The following is a 16,039-nucleotide window of genomic DNA, read 5'->3' as shown; positions in this document are numbered from 1 at the left end:
AGACAAGCTAAAGAAACTTCTCAAAATCCAGGACATGACATTAACTTTCCATGTATGCACAATCATTTGTACAAGCTTCAATGAAATCCATTATGTCATCTCTCTTCAGTGAGGCTAGAGAAAGCAGAAACATTAACATCACTGAACTGTCAAAAAGCAGACCTATTTGCAAGTGTTGAATTTGAAGCATAGAAGGGAATGCACATGATCACCATCTTTGCCTAACTGAGACACACTCAAGACGTAGGCCAAACAAGTCTCTGGTATCACAGCTTAAGGGAATCTTTCACAGTATGTTCACAGCTCAGCTTTTCCTAGATGTTAAGATCTAATTATTAAAATTATTGAGAGATGTCTTTGCCTGAATTAAGGTGCAAACAAGACCATATGCTGAAGTCAATAGTATGGATTTTATTTAACAGTAAATATGAGATAGAGAGAGATAGAAAGAAATAGGAAAAAGTAGCGAAGAGGGGAAGAAAGAGAGCGACAGAGAGACAGATTAAGTATAAGGATAGTCACCACCATGTGGATTCTGATAGCATCCCATTGGGCCTCCTCTTGTGGTCTTCTCAGTGGTAAGGGTCCTACAAAACATAGAGTTCAATGGATTAATTACATTCAAGCCAGGTGGGAACGCCAAAGTACTCCCCTGTTGAGGGCAGCAGTGGCAGTTTTACACTGTCTCTTGCAATAGTCTCTGGATCCGTTGCAACACTTTTGGATCACACACAGTCCTCTGGTGGAAGACTTCAGGAATGAGTCTGAGGGATGCTTCGGAGATCTTTGGTGGTTTATGACTCCTTCTCAGCTGCCTCTCACGTGAATGTCCCGGGTATATGTGACCTTCCCCAGGGACTGGGGGCGTCTTTGGGGAGGAAAGGGGTTTAAAAACTGTTTTGTAACAACTGTTTGTGTAAGGGAAAACAATTAGCATAGTAAGAAAAACCATCTCATCTTGCAGGATCTGCCTCATTAGCCTCAAAGCCTAGCTTGTAGCCTCTCCCTCAGGAGATGCAAACCTGGCGTCAGCAAATATGTCTGTAGGCTATGATCTCTCTTGGCTGAACACAGCCAGAGCTGATTTTCAACACAGTTGCTGAGTCTGGTTTTCTTTGTGGACACCTTCTTCTCCTGTCAGCTTTGTTTACTTCTCCTTTGACCTGAGATAATTGGACAATAGCACCACCTTTATCTCATCTCAAGTTCCTATCACAGTCCAAATTCTGATCAGGAGGCATATTCAGGAAGGGGTGGGCTTTGGTGGTCAGTGGTCACAGATGAGCAGTTGCTTCTTTGCACAATTTGCTACAGTGGGCAAAAGTCCTTCAGAGATTTTAACAATGTTTAAGCCATTAACCATTTCTGTCTGTCACACTAGGTGTTTATCATGTTTCAGAGCAGTATATGGTGGAGAGATGGTACAGGAGAGGAACTACTTCTAAATTCAGTGAAATCAGGATTGTGCCCATCACATCACTGCAAAAGTGTTTCTTTTAACTGCAGGCAATAGCAGTTAACAGAAACTGCAATTTATAATTCTCTCTTTTAAAAGATTTTGCAGCAAATAACACGCAGTGCTATCAAAATTTCAATAATAAATCATTTCATACCTGTACATTAAGCGTCTTTTCATCGGGCTTCTGATTGCTGTGAATTAAACTAATATTTTATATGTAAAATCTTATTTAGAAAACCAAATCAAAACACAAAAAAAGATTAAGTGAAAAGCAAGGTTCATTTTAATTAATGCACTGGGACAGTTCCCAAAGCAAGGTGCCAAAACTCCCTCTCTTATCATGAACATACTTTGGTGTTCACTTATTGGAAAACCCTTTACCTAATAAAGGGTAAATATTTGGAGAACTTGAACCTGGATTGTGCTTCAGAGGTTTTCCCTGCAAAATGAGAATGCTATTATTTTCTTGGTTTCATTCTTTGTTTACCATATGTAAAACAAAAATAAAAACATATATATATTTACAGTGAAATTTTATGGTTCAAGCTTTTCTGCTTGAACCCATGAACTGGAACTTAGTCCCACAAATGACCTATTTAAAGAAACGCAAGATACTTTTGTTCCAAAAGGAAATCAAGGTCTGCAAAAAGTGTTGTAAAAGAATCTTCCAAAATAATCTGAGTCTCTCTGTAAATATTGCAAATATCAGCAAACTACTGTGAAGTTTAGAATGCATCAGGCACAACATTGCCAACCGGTCACGGGAGGTGATTGTTCCGCTGTGCTCTGTGCTGGTGTAGCTTCACCTCAAGCACTGTGTGCAGTTTTGAGTGTCACAATATAAGAATGATATAAAGGTACTAGAGAGCATCCAAAGGAGAGCTACGAAGATGGGGAAGGGTCTAGAGGGGAAGCTTTACAAGGACAGGCTGAGGTCACTTGGTCTTTTCAGCCTGGAGAAGAGACTAAGGGGAGATCTCATTGCAATCTTCAACAACCTCACAAGGGGAAGCAGAGGGGCAGGCACTGATCTCTTCTAGTTCTGGTGACCAGTGACAGAACTCAAGGGAATGGCCTGAAGTTGTGTCAGGGGAGGTTCAGGCTGAATATTAGGAAAAGGTTTTTCATGCAGAGGGTGGTTGGGCACTGGAACAGGCTCCCCAGGGAGCCTGTGGTGGTGGTCACAGCACCAAGCCTGACAGAGTTCAATAAATATTTGGACAATGCTCTCAGGCACATGGTGTCATTCTTGGGGCTATTCTGTGCAGGGTCAGGAGTTGAACTCTATGATACTTCCCACTCAGGAGATTGTGTGATTCTATGATTATGTCAATGCTGTTTTAGTAAAAAGTAAGAAAATTATTCAATACTGTTTTATATGTTGTCTCTAAAAGAAACTGAAAATCCAATTTGAAAGTGAATTCTTTAAAGCATCAAACAACATTGATACCAGTTTTTCCTAGTTTTTTTCACCTGCTTTCTGTTCTTGCAAACTGTTCTCCATTTCAGATAATATTTCTCATTTTTTCTGTAGTTACTATGTGTCTCCTGAGGTTGGATGTGTATTCAGCTATTCCCATCTACTTCATAAAGCCTACAATTAAGGTTGTATCTCATTTCTAAAACTCATCTATTCTTTGGAAGAATTTTGAGCCTCTACTAATCAGTAAATGTAGCAAAAGAATTGGTACATTACTTATACAGAGAAAAGAATGTCAGCTAGATATGACAACTTGGACCAATTTTGTTTCACCTGGGATCTTTTATATAAAATGCCATTCTTTGACTGCTTCCACTTATTTCTGCTCTCATATGACCTCTTTTCTGTCCTTCTCAGTCTTTCCTTTCTGCTGCTGCTTCTCAAACCCTTTCAGCTTTCTACTTTAGCTTTTTTGCTGGATTTCTTTTGAAATATTTGGTGTTCAGAATTGTTGGGATTAACAGTTGATACTCTGTCTCTTGCTGTATGAATACTTGCCATAGACATGGATTAATTAATATTTTCACAATTAATAGATCATTATACAATTACAATGCTGGGACTTACATAAGAGAATTGTTTAGCTAGTGACTGACTGTTTAGCAATAACTGACTGTTACTCAACTGAAAGGTCTTGGAAGCTTTAGTTCCGATTTTTTATGTTATCTGTATTGTCAATAATGAAGAAAAAACTGAAAATTAAACTAACAAACAATAACATGTAGTTAGATAGTTAAGTCTAAAAACTGTAAAGCAAAACAGTAGGTAGTGGCTTGCTGTTTCTTTACACTACATAGGGATCTGGAGAGTAATCTGGCTGTGAAAATCTATGGAATTTGGATTTTGAATTTCGAAAATCTTTGGATTTAATTCTTGCTGGAGCAGCTAAGAAGTCTGGAAGATGAGCCATAATTTTTATCCTGCAAAAGGTATGATCATGAAAACTAGAAATAAATGAGACATAAAACCAGAAAAGTTGATGTAAATTTTAAACAGCTAAATGAAGATAATATTCATAAAGGTCAACATGAAGAGATAATTATTCCTGTTGCTGACTTCACCATTTAATACGTTCACGTAGGAAAGATAGGGTGAAAATACATATAATTTTTTAAAAATCATGACCACAGGTTTATACCCCATCTATCTAGTAGCAGAAATAACGTCATTCTTTTTGTGTGTGTATAGGTGTAGAACTATGACCTTGCTTAGATTTGTGAAATAGAAAACTGAATCTCCGATAGCTTTAGCTTCAAAGGTTTGATATCTGAAAAGAAGCTCTGTATAAATCCATGTTGAGTGTTACAGAGGCACTGGAACTACTTTGCTGAAATGAAGAAGATAAACAGTCAGTCCTGAGCATGACACAGAAATAGCAGTATGAAGACACCATGAAAGTAACTTGAGTGAAAGAAGATAATAGGGAAAAGAATCCATTAGAGCTAAAATTAAAGAAATAGGAAAGAAAACAAATATAAACTACGGCATATCTTCAAAAAACGTGCACGGGTGAAAAATATGATACTTAAAGGAAACCAGCAGTGGTTTTTGATGCACTCTATGTACTTAACATTTTTAAATCACATAAAAGACACCAACTATAAACATATGCTGCAAAAGTTTCAGAAGTATGGCACTGCACATATAAATATAATTTCTTTTAGATATCAGAATCTTTAATCTTTCTGACAGTGTCAAGCTCGTGCTGAGACCTTCCAAATTCTGCCCTGGTTCTGGTTTCATAAGTAAAGCTCAGAATGTAGAATGTAGTTAAGTGGGCATTAGATTATGTGGTTTGCAGGTGAGTGTGATCTTAAGCATTTAGTTCTACCATAACAACCTAACAGTGAAAAAAGACAAAGAGTAAAAATATAATGATTGGACGAAGTTGTAGCATCAGAATGAGTTGAATTTGACATTGCTAATTTATAGGGTAATAACAGCAAAATGTGTTTAATGCTTAAAGAATTTTTTTATGGGAAACTGGGAATTTCACTGCCTGTAATACATGCTGGTGTTTGAGAAACCGAGACATTAGAGAAACAGACACATTAAGACTTTGTGTAAAACTGGAGAAGAAAAACGTCTCTGAAATCACTTCTGCTTTGACACAATGTTTATCTATGGTGGATTTTTTTTTTTGGTAGGGGTATGACACAAAACTATCATTTTGAAATTGATAAGCCAAGTCATTCCTAAAATAGAGAAAAAACCCAATGTGTTGAATCTCACGTCACTTAGATGGAAGACTGGCAAGAAAAGGGTGGATGAATTATCAAAAAGGCAAACCATCATTTCAGAGGGAGGATTTTAATGTGCAAATTTGTTTCCCCACCTTATTTCAGAAAAGGTCGGTGCTCCTGAACAGAAGTATAACATGCCTTGTAAGACAGCTGAGACTCTCATAACACTTCCATAACACAAGTCATTGTGCATCTTTTGACAGCAGTAAGCAAGAGTGATAGACAGCACCGTGCATTTCACAGGTTAAATGGCATAAATAAATTCAGTCAGTAGGTAGATTTCGAATTACACAGCAGTTCTGTAAATTGTTGCCGTTTTTTGCATGGAAAAGAGTGATGTGAAATAATAGCATCCATCTCTCTGGGTGTGATTAATTGAATTTCTTTAGTGTTATTCCTTTCCTACATTCCTGCCCACTGTAAGATGTAGACAGTGAGGATTCACAATAGGACTTTGCTCTATGTAGACCCCGGTGAGGTCTTCTGCTCTGCAGTTCAGGAAAGGGCCAGACTCCTCCAGGCTTGTAGAAACTGAGGCAAACTCCTGACTAAGTTAGTATGATTTGTAACCCTTGCATTCTCAAGCAGATGGATGAATGAGCTAATTCATGCAGTTTAGTAGAAATTTAGGTTTTGAGAGAGTGCATTACACACAGCTGTGGTGTCTCATCAAAGCTAGTTCCTGCTCTCTGTGCTGCATAAACCAATTTCTGCTATAACTTCACTCGGTTCCCCAGTCATCTTTGTCCTCCTTTCTACATGCTACAGAGAAGTGTGATGTGTTAATTACCTAAGTAACTCATCTTCTTCATAATTAACCTGGCCTTCTCTTTATCCTGACTATCCACACCAGAAAGAAGAATGTCAGGTGGATCAATTTACAGCAATCTAAGCTGTTTACAAGCATATTGGCAGTTTAAAACAAATGGTATGTTAAAAAGGTCTTAATGATGCCAAGATTTTGCCCCCAAAAAGGCACGAACAAAAAGAAACTGCTTAGAGACAAAGTTTGTAGCCTTTAAGCAGGAGGTACTTTATTTCGCGGGCCTCCGGAATGCCCGGGGAACGGTCAGGTCATCCTGGAAGAACCGCTCCGCCTTATCAATAAAGGAACAGGTTTATATATGATTTTTACAAGTGATTACAACATATCTGCATGTATATTCATAGAATTGCAACATACATTATCAATATTCATAACAGGTGGAGTTTAGGCGGAGTTAGAGGTGTGGTCTTCAATTTGGGGAGAATCTGGGATGGGAGATCCGGCCTTCATCCATCGGAATACCCCTGCCCACTCTGCATACTCATCTTGAACTTTGTGAACTTTCTTACTTTGGCTGACTTCTTAGTGTATCTGGCAGAGGTTTCTGATGATTTTGCAGGGATACCCAGATCTTGGCTCATCTTCCTTCTTTATCAGGGAGTTCTTCTAAGTACATGAGTTTCTGTTCTGGTGTACCAGTATGTTCTGCATACTTTAATGAATCATCATTCCTGATTATTTCTAAAACTAAGTTTTTCTGCTCTTGCTTATACTTATATTCTGAATTTAACTCTCTACTGTTCATATAGTTATATTTGCTTTCTGGGCCTTGTCTGGCTTCATTAATAGGAAAAAAAGATGTTATCAGCAGCCAGTGAGGTAGCAAAAAATGGCATTTTCATTAGAATAGCATCTCTGTTGTACTCTTAAATGCCCTACTTGTGAAAAGCTGAGAAGTATTTGCTGGAAAAATTAGAAAACATTCCCACTGAGCAGAAAAAGGTAAGAGGGAAAGATTAGTCTGAAACAATCACCTGCTGGAAGGGTGCAGGTTCAGGAAGAACATTTCCTGACAGCAAGCCTTGGGTGAGGCATTAGTCATTCTCTCCTGCTAGGAGCTTGTTGTTTTGTGTAGGTGAATCTCCTGGGGAAAATCCTACTAAAGGGTGATTAGAAGAAAGTAGTTTTCAAGGTTAGACTACTGCTTTATTTTATTTGATTTAGGTGGATATCATTACGGAGGGATTTCATTTTTAATTCATAAGGTTGTGAGTGTAACAAAATATTTTTAAACAACTAAGGCTAAATCAAAAAAGAGAGTTATGTATTGCTACAAAATACTACTAGTGCCTTGCTTTTAAGTGATTAATCTCCTGAGTGGAACCCAAAACCTGACAGGAACTTTTCAGTGTAGAAATGCATATTATATCTACTCGCTCTCCAGACCACAGGTGACCTACCCATCAGAGACTCAAAGTTTTAAGTTTTTCTGCTTTGGAAATCTGATGTGGAGCATTTTGTTTACAGTTTTCCTCTTAAAAGAAACATTAAAGACAGGGAAGAGGGGAGGGATGAACCAAACAATCCAGTAATAGCATTTCTGTGATGTCAGTTTTAACTGATTACCATGTCTTATCTGTAGTATTTTACATATCTTACCCAGGTAAAGTCTTATGAAAATAGATAAACAGTCTTGTCACCTAGGGCTTCCCTTTACAAGTAACGTTTTTTCTTTCTTTTTCTTTCATAGGTTTACATGTTCTTTTTTACATGCTCTGAGTTGCCACATGAAAGTTCTTGCTAATATTTTTCCATTCAATGTTTAGAAGAATTAAGAGACCACTAGTATGACTTCATGCATATCTTTATTCTGAAGGTGTTCTATGAAGGCTTTCAAGTGGTAAGAATCACGGCAGGGAGGGGGAAAGAAAGAAAAAAACCAGTTGTTTTTACTAGGTTTGGGTAGGAATTTGTATGGTCTGTCTGCTCAGCTCTGTCAGGACTGAGGTGCTTTTGGAATTACACCGAGGAAAAACTTTCAGCACTTGAGAATCCATTACGACAAAGAAGCAGAGGCAACAATGATGATTTGAAGTGTTCTAAGTGTGCTGAGGTAGATGAGCAGGGACTTCTAGAACTATAAATTCTGACATAAGTGTCTCCTATCTAAGTCATGCGTCAGGTATAAACTCAAAACAGTAATAGTTCTATATTGCTTGGTTGCAGTGAAGAATAGACTTTTTTTCCCCCTCCATTTTCTCACCACCCTTTTCACAAACTTGCAGCCTATTTCTTGAGAAAAAGTGTGAGTTGGGTTTAAAAAGGCTTCCAGAAAGCCTTTTCAGATTATTTCTAGAATTTGACCAGTGTTCAAACGCAATGTATTAATTAACTCATCCTCAAATTAGGTGATTCTTCAGGTCTTTTCATTTACAGTAAAATGTATTTTATCTTTAGAAATTTTGGGAGCACCCTCTTGAGTGAAGTGCACATGGGTGATGCATGGCATGAGGGATGTAGTCCATATGCTGGTGTGTGACTCACAGGGAAGAATGTTCACAGTGCAATGGAATGCTGTCAGTTTATCCTGCTTTTCTAATTTGAGTTCATTTGCTGTAGTTGCTCTTCTGGAAACATGATCAACTTTAAATTAGTGCTCGAGTCACCTTTAACAGATTTGTATACTTAGCTGAAAGAAAGCAAAACCCCATGACATTTTTCACTTTGCTCTGTTGCAGTAATCCGTCTTGGCTGGAGCATAAGACTGAGCCTATAGATGTTAAGTGTGGTTTTATCTGTATGTGTACTGAGGTAGTTAGGATGGGAACACAGTCTGTCAGAAATCAGTTTGCATTTATCAGAAATCAGTTTGCATTATTCCAAACTTTACTAGTTCCAGAACAAATACAAAGTGCCTTTTTGAGACGTGTCATCAGGAACGGATGTTAATGAGTCCAGACAATCAGTGTGCTCCAGGACCTGCCGACCATGTCATGCTCATTCCCCATAACTGCAGGGAATGGGCTTGTCCAAGCATACACAGATAATGTTGTCTGTGTGGTCTTTGAAAGTGCATCTGTATGATTCCGAAGGTCCTTACCAGCTCTGGGCACTGTCGAGGTGAGAATTGCTGTCTTAGGAAATGCTGGGGGTGTGCAGAAGCTTTTGATATCGACTCCTTTGTTTGTTAGGAAGGATCTGTACCTTTGAATCCTAACTAAGGGCTGGTTGCCTCCAGACAGGAAGAAATTGGCTTCCAAGTGTTCGTCTAGGGATTCTCCCTGCCTTACAGCTCTTCTTGTGTGTTCTTCAATCCACTTTAAAACAGTATTAGGAATTTTCATTCATACCAGCACAAACACATGTTCATTGAAGACAGTGGAGGCCCTGCACCTGTGCTACCTGCTGACTTTACAGTCGTCATCCAAAGTAACCACACAGCACTTGAGGATGGGGTTCTCTGTAAGTCATAGTTATTTTTTTGTCAAGCACATTACTGTTCCCAAACAAAGGGAAGATATGATCAGCAAGGATGGTTGCCTATGCTGAAGTTAAAAAATTCTGACCAATAATGAGTGAAATAAACTGCATGTTATATCCCGAGCAACGGCCAACTAAATCACCCCTGATTATTCCTGACATCAGCCTCTGGGATACCCTCTTTCCTCCTGAACTTTGTGCTCTGTGAAGAATTTACAAAATAAAAAATTGCCAACTGCTATTCAAATGATAAGTGGTGCATGCTAATTACATTTTATATGGTGATTAATTAAAAATAACCATGCAAATGTCTAATTTAAGAGTCACTCAATTCACTAAGTCTTCAGACACTGCCTAGCTGCCCTAGGCATTTGGTGGTTAGGCATTTATTCAAGCTTTCAAAATATTCTCAAAAAGTCCAAGATAACGAAGGTTCTTGAAAAAGTTCCAGCTAGCTTGGAATATATAAACAGAGGTTTCAGAACAGTAAAATAGCACTGCATATATTTGCATTTTTGAGCCAAAGTACTCTGTGTACATAAAAATAGACCAGGAAAGGAATAATAGAGATCCTAAATAATCTGAATATTTAGCTGCAGTGCATAGCAGAGTAGTTCATAGATTATTTCAGGACCTGAAGAAAATTAAATATAATCTTACTTAAATCTAACTTCTTTACATAGTAAGTGTTTGATTCACACATAGACTATTTGGGTATTTGCCTTATTCACAAATATATACAGGTGTATCAGGAGAACTATGTCATAACTGTGACTTGGTTCAAGTATAGTGAACTTTAATCAGTGGAGTATGCAATTTACAGAACAGATTACAATGGCCTAGCATATAGAAAAATAAAATATACAATGTGACGAACACTTTCAGAAAGTAATGAATAAAATTCTGCGGAAGAATAATTTACCATCTTCACTAATAGAAAAATAATGTTAATGCCTTTTTTTTGGTAGAATTTTTATTGAATTTTATAAATAGATAACAAAAACAAACAAACAAAAAGAATTTGTCCAAGAAAACTCCTGCACTTGATTGCATGTTTCTGCTTATGTAGAAAATGGTACTGCAATGAATATTGACACAATTCTACCTAGACAAAATACTTGCTGTTTCTGTATGATGCAAGAGAATTTGTGTTGTTCCACAGTATCAGACTCTCAAAACTAACCTTTTAAAATTCATCCGCAGAGATGAATGAGTTTTAGTTTATTACAAATGGTCTTAAAAGCATAATCTGCACTACAGTACAGGAATAATAGATACAGCCATCTTGAAGAAAACAATGATGGCGTAAAGGCATTAGCCATGCCATTCTGGACCAGTTGGGAACTGTTTCAACTCTGAAACTTTTTCAGTAAACTCTATGTATACAGCAAGTTTAACTGCAGGAATATTCTGGTATTTAACCAGAGAAAATTTAGATCTATAAATGCAGAATACACTTATTTTTCCATGCACTGGGGATGTTTCACCTGCTCTCTAAATATTCAAAATATATTCTTCATGTTTCAAAAATACATGTAAAATATAAAGCACATATACAATACATTTCAAAAATAACAGATACTTTTTTCTGAGACTGTTTACAGAAGGCTAAAAATGGAGTCATAAGCTTCTGTGTCTGAAGACATTCCTACCTGAAAACACTTCACAAGCAGAAAAGAAAAATTAATTAGTTGCAGCAATAATTATGAAGTATTTCTCCAGATTTTATAAATAGCAGCATTTTTTGCCACATAAAGTGAAACAGAATAGCTGAGATTATATAATGACGCTTTCTGCTATTCTCTAAAATGAGTCTCACACACAGAATAAATATTTTACTTTTGAATGTTTAAATAGAGTTTACTGTTTAAACACTTCACATAGCAGCTACACAGAATCATGAATAATAAAGATGGAAAAAACATAATGTGGTATTTTTTTTTTAGTTATATTTTGTTCATACAAACAGGTTACCTGTTTCATTTAAAAAAATAATATATTTTTTTCATTTTTACTTCTGAATGACTCTACTATTTCAAGTGATGCAATTCAGGTTACTTCCTACTGGCAACATCCATTGTAGGTGCATCGACACCAGATGCATGTGTCTACCAAATTCCCTCTTTGTGTGTCCAGAAATTATGGTTGGTGTCAGTTATTCTGATAGTGTCCACAAATTACAAGAGGTTTTTTAGTTTATTGATGACCTGCCAGTGGAGGTGTCTAGTGTAGTTTGAGACTTTACTACAAGATACATCAAATGTTGTACTAATTACAGGGAAGTATTTAATAAGCTCTGTCATCTCATAGTATTCTCTAGTTCCAAACTAAGTTACTTCATTGAGCTAAGATTCTGGGTTTTTATAAGGAGTACATTTAATCTGTAAATTCTTTAACTTTGGATGAGGTTTATAGCATGTGTATAGCTTTGTCCAGATTTGCAAATATGGCTCGGACCCAGTTTTTGGACTCTTAATGATCAAAACCTCTGTTTTTTGAAGTGGTTATTTTTTTCCAATAGAAATTATCCATATAAAAATACCCTGAATCTCACCCATAGCCCAATAATTAAAATTGATATCTTGTTTCTCCAGAATGTTTGAATGAGAAACTAATTTAGAAAACTTTTTAAAACTTCCATAAAATAATAAAATATCTGATGGAAAATACAATACATACCTTCAGCAAAATATTCTATTGCTCTCCTATGTTTTGATCAAATTCACCCACTCTGAAAGTGTCTCAGATTAGTTACATCATAATGTTAGTCAGAATCAGTCATGATCTCAGGTGAAAATCAGTGACCATTGGTTGAATATCTGCAGTATGTAAACCAGAATATTTCTATAATTTCTCTTTCCGTTTCTCATGTATTTTTGGACAGTCACAGGAAGTATTATTGCTGCAGTATCATAAGTATGCTTAATTCCACTTGCTATCTGGCAGATTGACTGTCAGCATGGAAATCATTTCCTGGGAAACTTGAAAAGTCAATCGAACCATTGCTGAGAACCAACACAGTAAGGAATAGAGTTGTTGTTTTCAGCATAGCACTATGCTTTCGGCACTAATAAGGCCTGTTTCACATTTGTCAGCAACACAAGAGATCTGGCTAGGGCCACTAAGCAGTCAGTGACTCAAAAGCATCAATGTATCATCTTCCAACTGCACTCTTTTTGTTTAGACAGTGATAAAAGACAAGACTCAGACTCTTCAGTTTCCCTCTGTCTTTCTGCTGGAGCCTGCTAGCTCCTGTTTCCACCCCATCCTGGCAGGCCCTACAGGTATGGTTCCACCTCGGGCTCTGTGTGGGCATAGGCAGCCAATCTGTGAAAGAAAGGTTGCACCGGGCAGATGTGAACTCCATTTGTCTCGGACACTGTCTCCTGTGTGTATACAACAGCTACATTTAGCCTGCAGAACAGTGTGATTCAACCAAGTTGATAATTCTGATGAGCCCTAAATAATGCTGTTAATCAAACCACTGTTTCAATTGCCTGTGACTGATCTTTTCTCTTCCTTTTCTTTTTTTCTTGGCAAATTTTAAAATTTGAGTGAAATGAGAAGCTGTCTAATAGGATGTCTCATTGACCTTGTTCTCCCTTTTCTTTGAGAGCATACAAATGTTACGTAACCGTTAACATATAAAGAATGCAAACAAAACAGGTGTTTATATTTCAGAACAGTAATGACAACTCTACCTCTTTGCAATTCTTTTTTCCCATGCTTTATCCTCTGAATCAGTTTGAAAGAATTTTTATGGAAAAACTGAATATAAAAAATTCTGCAGAGAAAAATATCTAAACATTTTGTAAGCTCATTTGCCCTTTTCACAGACCCTGTTACCATAACAACTTGAACTGTTGCTATAGTAATATTCTTTTATTATGAAACACAGTATTTTTTGTAGGCAAGATATTTTCATAAGCACCTTGACCTTCAAAATTAAAGTCATCTAAAATATTTTCTGGAAAGTGTTTCATAGGACAATATATGCAAGGAATAATTTTGGGGGAAAAAAGGAAGAGGTGTTTTTATCCCTTTGTGAAATTTTGTCTTGCTTTTGCTGTATAATAAGAAGCTGCTCCCGGCTCTTACTCTAGGTCTCCAAGGATAGAAGGCTGCATTCCAAAGAGAGACTTAGCAAATAAATCAAAGCAGTTAAAAGTTAGGTTCTCTAGAGTAAGTTGTTTTTTTAGAAAACAAACAAACAAAAATTTTTAAAAACCCACCTGAAACAATACAACTAAAGTTTTCAGAGGGATGTTATTTTTAAGCAAGGTATTTTGAAGAACTTAGATATAAACTCTATCAGAATTCTAATGCTTGTTAAAAAGAAAATTGGATTAGGAGGTTGCTTATACAAATTAGGTATTTTAATTTCATTGGGTCTGATTGTATTTCTGATATCTATTGTTATACTCATCTTTTCCCCACAGGTGTATCCTACCTGAGGGCCACTTATTTTGAAGATGGTGAGAGGTGAGAAATGTGAACTGCTCATGTTCCCCCATTTTGTAAGTGAGCCTTTAGCGTGTAGGCTCTGTGCAAGAGGGTATTGTCACTGATCTGATAACAAGTGATTGCTACCAATTCTTTCCGTTAGTGTCATCCTTTAAAACATAAAAGACAAAATTTAAGACCATTGAATAGAGGCCTTTGGGGTATTTACCAGAAGAATGTGTTTTGTGGCTCTTAAACAAACTGAACATAAGTGCTGAGCAGTGCAATAATTTTTTTTCAGAACTAGGACATATGCAAGAAATTTTAAGATCAAAAACTTCTTTAGAAGATAGTGAAATTAAACTGTGTTATAAGATGGAATCTGAGAAAATTTTGATGATTGTAATTTTGTACTTGGACTGTTAGAAAACTCCAGCCAAGTCCTGATTCCAATGTCTTCCTTCCTCGTGTTAGTGATTACAGTTCCAGAAACGTTATGTGTTAGTACATTTTGTCTGTGACATCATGCAGAGACTGTAAGATATCTTTGTTCTGAAATAGTGTTCAACAAGTACAGTATCTCAATATTGAAGTTTTCTGAATATCTCTTTTAGATAATGGTGTTTCGGTGGAGCCAAACTTACATCCTCCATAATGAAGCTGCTAAGCTGGTTAACTTATCTCTTGTTCATACACAACTTTTTTTGTTGGATTTTGTGTAGAAGAACTGCATTCATTCATCAGACACTCTTTATCTGAGCAATTTTCCACTTCTCTAATTACGAATGTATTGACCTATGCATATGTAACAATGCTAAGAATGCTGGAGGGCATCTTTGATTTCATTTTAATACCATAATTGCAAAATCTACAGAAGTGTTCATATTCTATAAAGAAGGCCTACAATGCACACGTTATGAAGGACTTCCAAATTATATTTTTATTTTCTGTTCACATATTTTGCACTTTTTTATTATTTCTTCATACTGTACAGCCTTTTAAAAATTATTCACACTTTCAGCAATTGTGCTGATAAAACACCAAAAGGACTTCTACTACTGTCTTTTGCTATTTTTCATTTTTATCTTACCATCACTATCTCATTACTCAATACTGTCTAGTCTGACACGATGTAATAGGTCTTCAGGATGGAGTGCTAGCTCTCAAGTAGGTATGAGACCATTTTCATAGTATTTATCTCTATAAGAGTATGTCTACTGTATAGATACTGTATAGACATTTATGTATGCATAACACATTATTAGTTATATATATATACATAAATTCATAGTGGGCATAGCACCCAATGTCTACATAATGTTCTGTTTCTATATAACATCACAGATAAACTGCTGGAGTGGTCTGTTCAGCCTGGAGAAGAGGAGACTGAGGGGAGACCTCATCGAACTCTACAATTTCCTCTTGAGGGGAAGAAGAGGAGAGGCAGGCACTGATCTCTTCTCTGTGGTAACCAGCAACAGAACCCAAGGGAATGGCCTGAAGTTGTGTCAGGGCAGGTTTAGGTTGGATATCAGAAAAAGGTTCTTCACCCAGAGGGTGGTTGGACACTGGAACAGGCTGCCCAGGGAAGTAGTCACAGCACCAAGCCTGACAGAGTTCAACAAGTGTTTGGATGATACTCTCAGGCTCATGGTGTGACTCTTGGGGATGGTCCTGTGCAGGACTAAGGGCTGGACTCGATGATCCCTGTGGGTCCTTCCAACTCAGCATATTCTGTGATTCTGTGAAATTTGTAGTCGCAACATAGACACGGTTAACTGATAGATCTTTGTTTAAATAATGTGAAAATTTATCTTTTACATGGTGAGAGCAAAAGTTCAACAGAGATTACTAGGTTTTCTGATAAGTTGTTATAAGAAAACTATTAGGTCTTTGGTTTTACTTTTTACATTAGGATTATACTACATTCAACAAGGCTTTAAGTAATGTTTATCTGTTAGATCTTTTTCTGCCATGAAAGATCTAACATGACCAGGATCATATTCAGTGTCAGTTACCCATATCTGGAAATATTTAATTGTTGTTATTGGAAATAATGAGGGTGTTCTTACAACAACAAAAATTAATTTGTGTAATAAATTATGGGAAAAATCAAGTCACCTCTATAAGATCAAATTCTGATACTGACATGGGGTCTGTAGAGAAAT

At 36.8% G+C, this 16,039-nt stretch overlaps 1 long non-coding RNA gene across 1 annotated transcript; it reads left to right on the top strand.

The window, feature by feature from the left end:
- The first annotated feature begins 12,654 nt into the window (after window positions 1–12,654).
- LOC113964441 lies at window positions 12,655–15,306 on the top strand. Its single transcript, XR_003533195.1, has 3 exons — window positions 12,655–12,712; window positions 13,868–13,910; window positions 15,216–15,306. It is a non-coding gene; the product is annotated as an uncharacterized LOC113964441 (long non-coding RNA).
- The last annotated feature ends 733 nt before the right edge of the window (window positions 15,307–16,039 follow it).

The sequence above is a fragment of the Neopelma chrysocephalum genome, unplaced genomic scaffold (genome assembly GCF_003984885.1).
Source record: "Neopelma chrysocephalum unplaced genomic scaffold, ASM398488v2 Primary Assembly neopelma1_42, whole genome shotgun sequence".
Lineage (NCBI taxonomy): Eukaryota > Metazoa > Chordata > Aves > Passeriformes > Pipridae > Neopelma > Neopelma chrysocephalum.
Note: the sequence above shows the minus strand (reverse complement) of the source record. Positions and strands in the feature narration are given on the sequence as shown.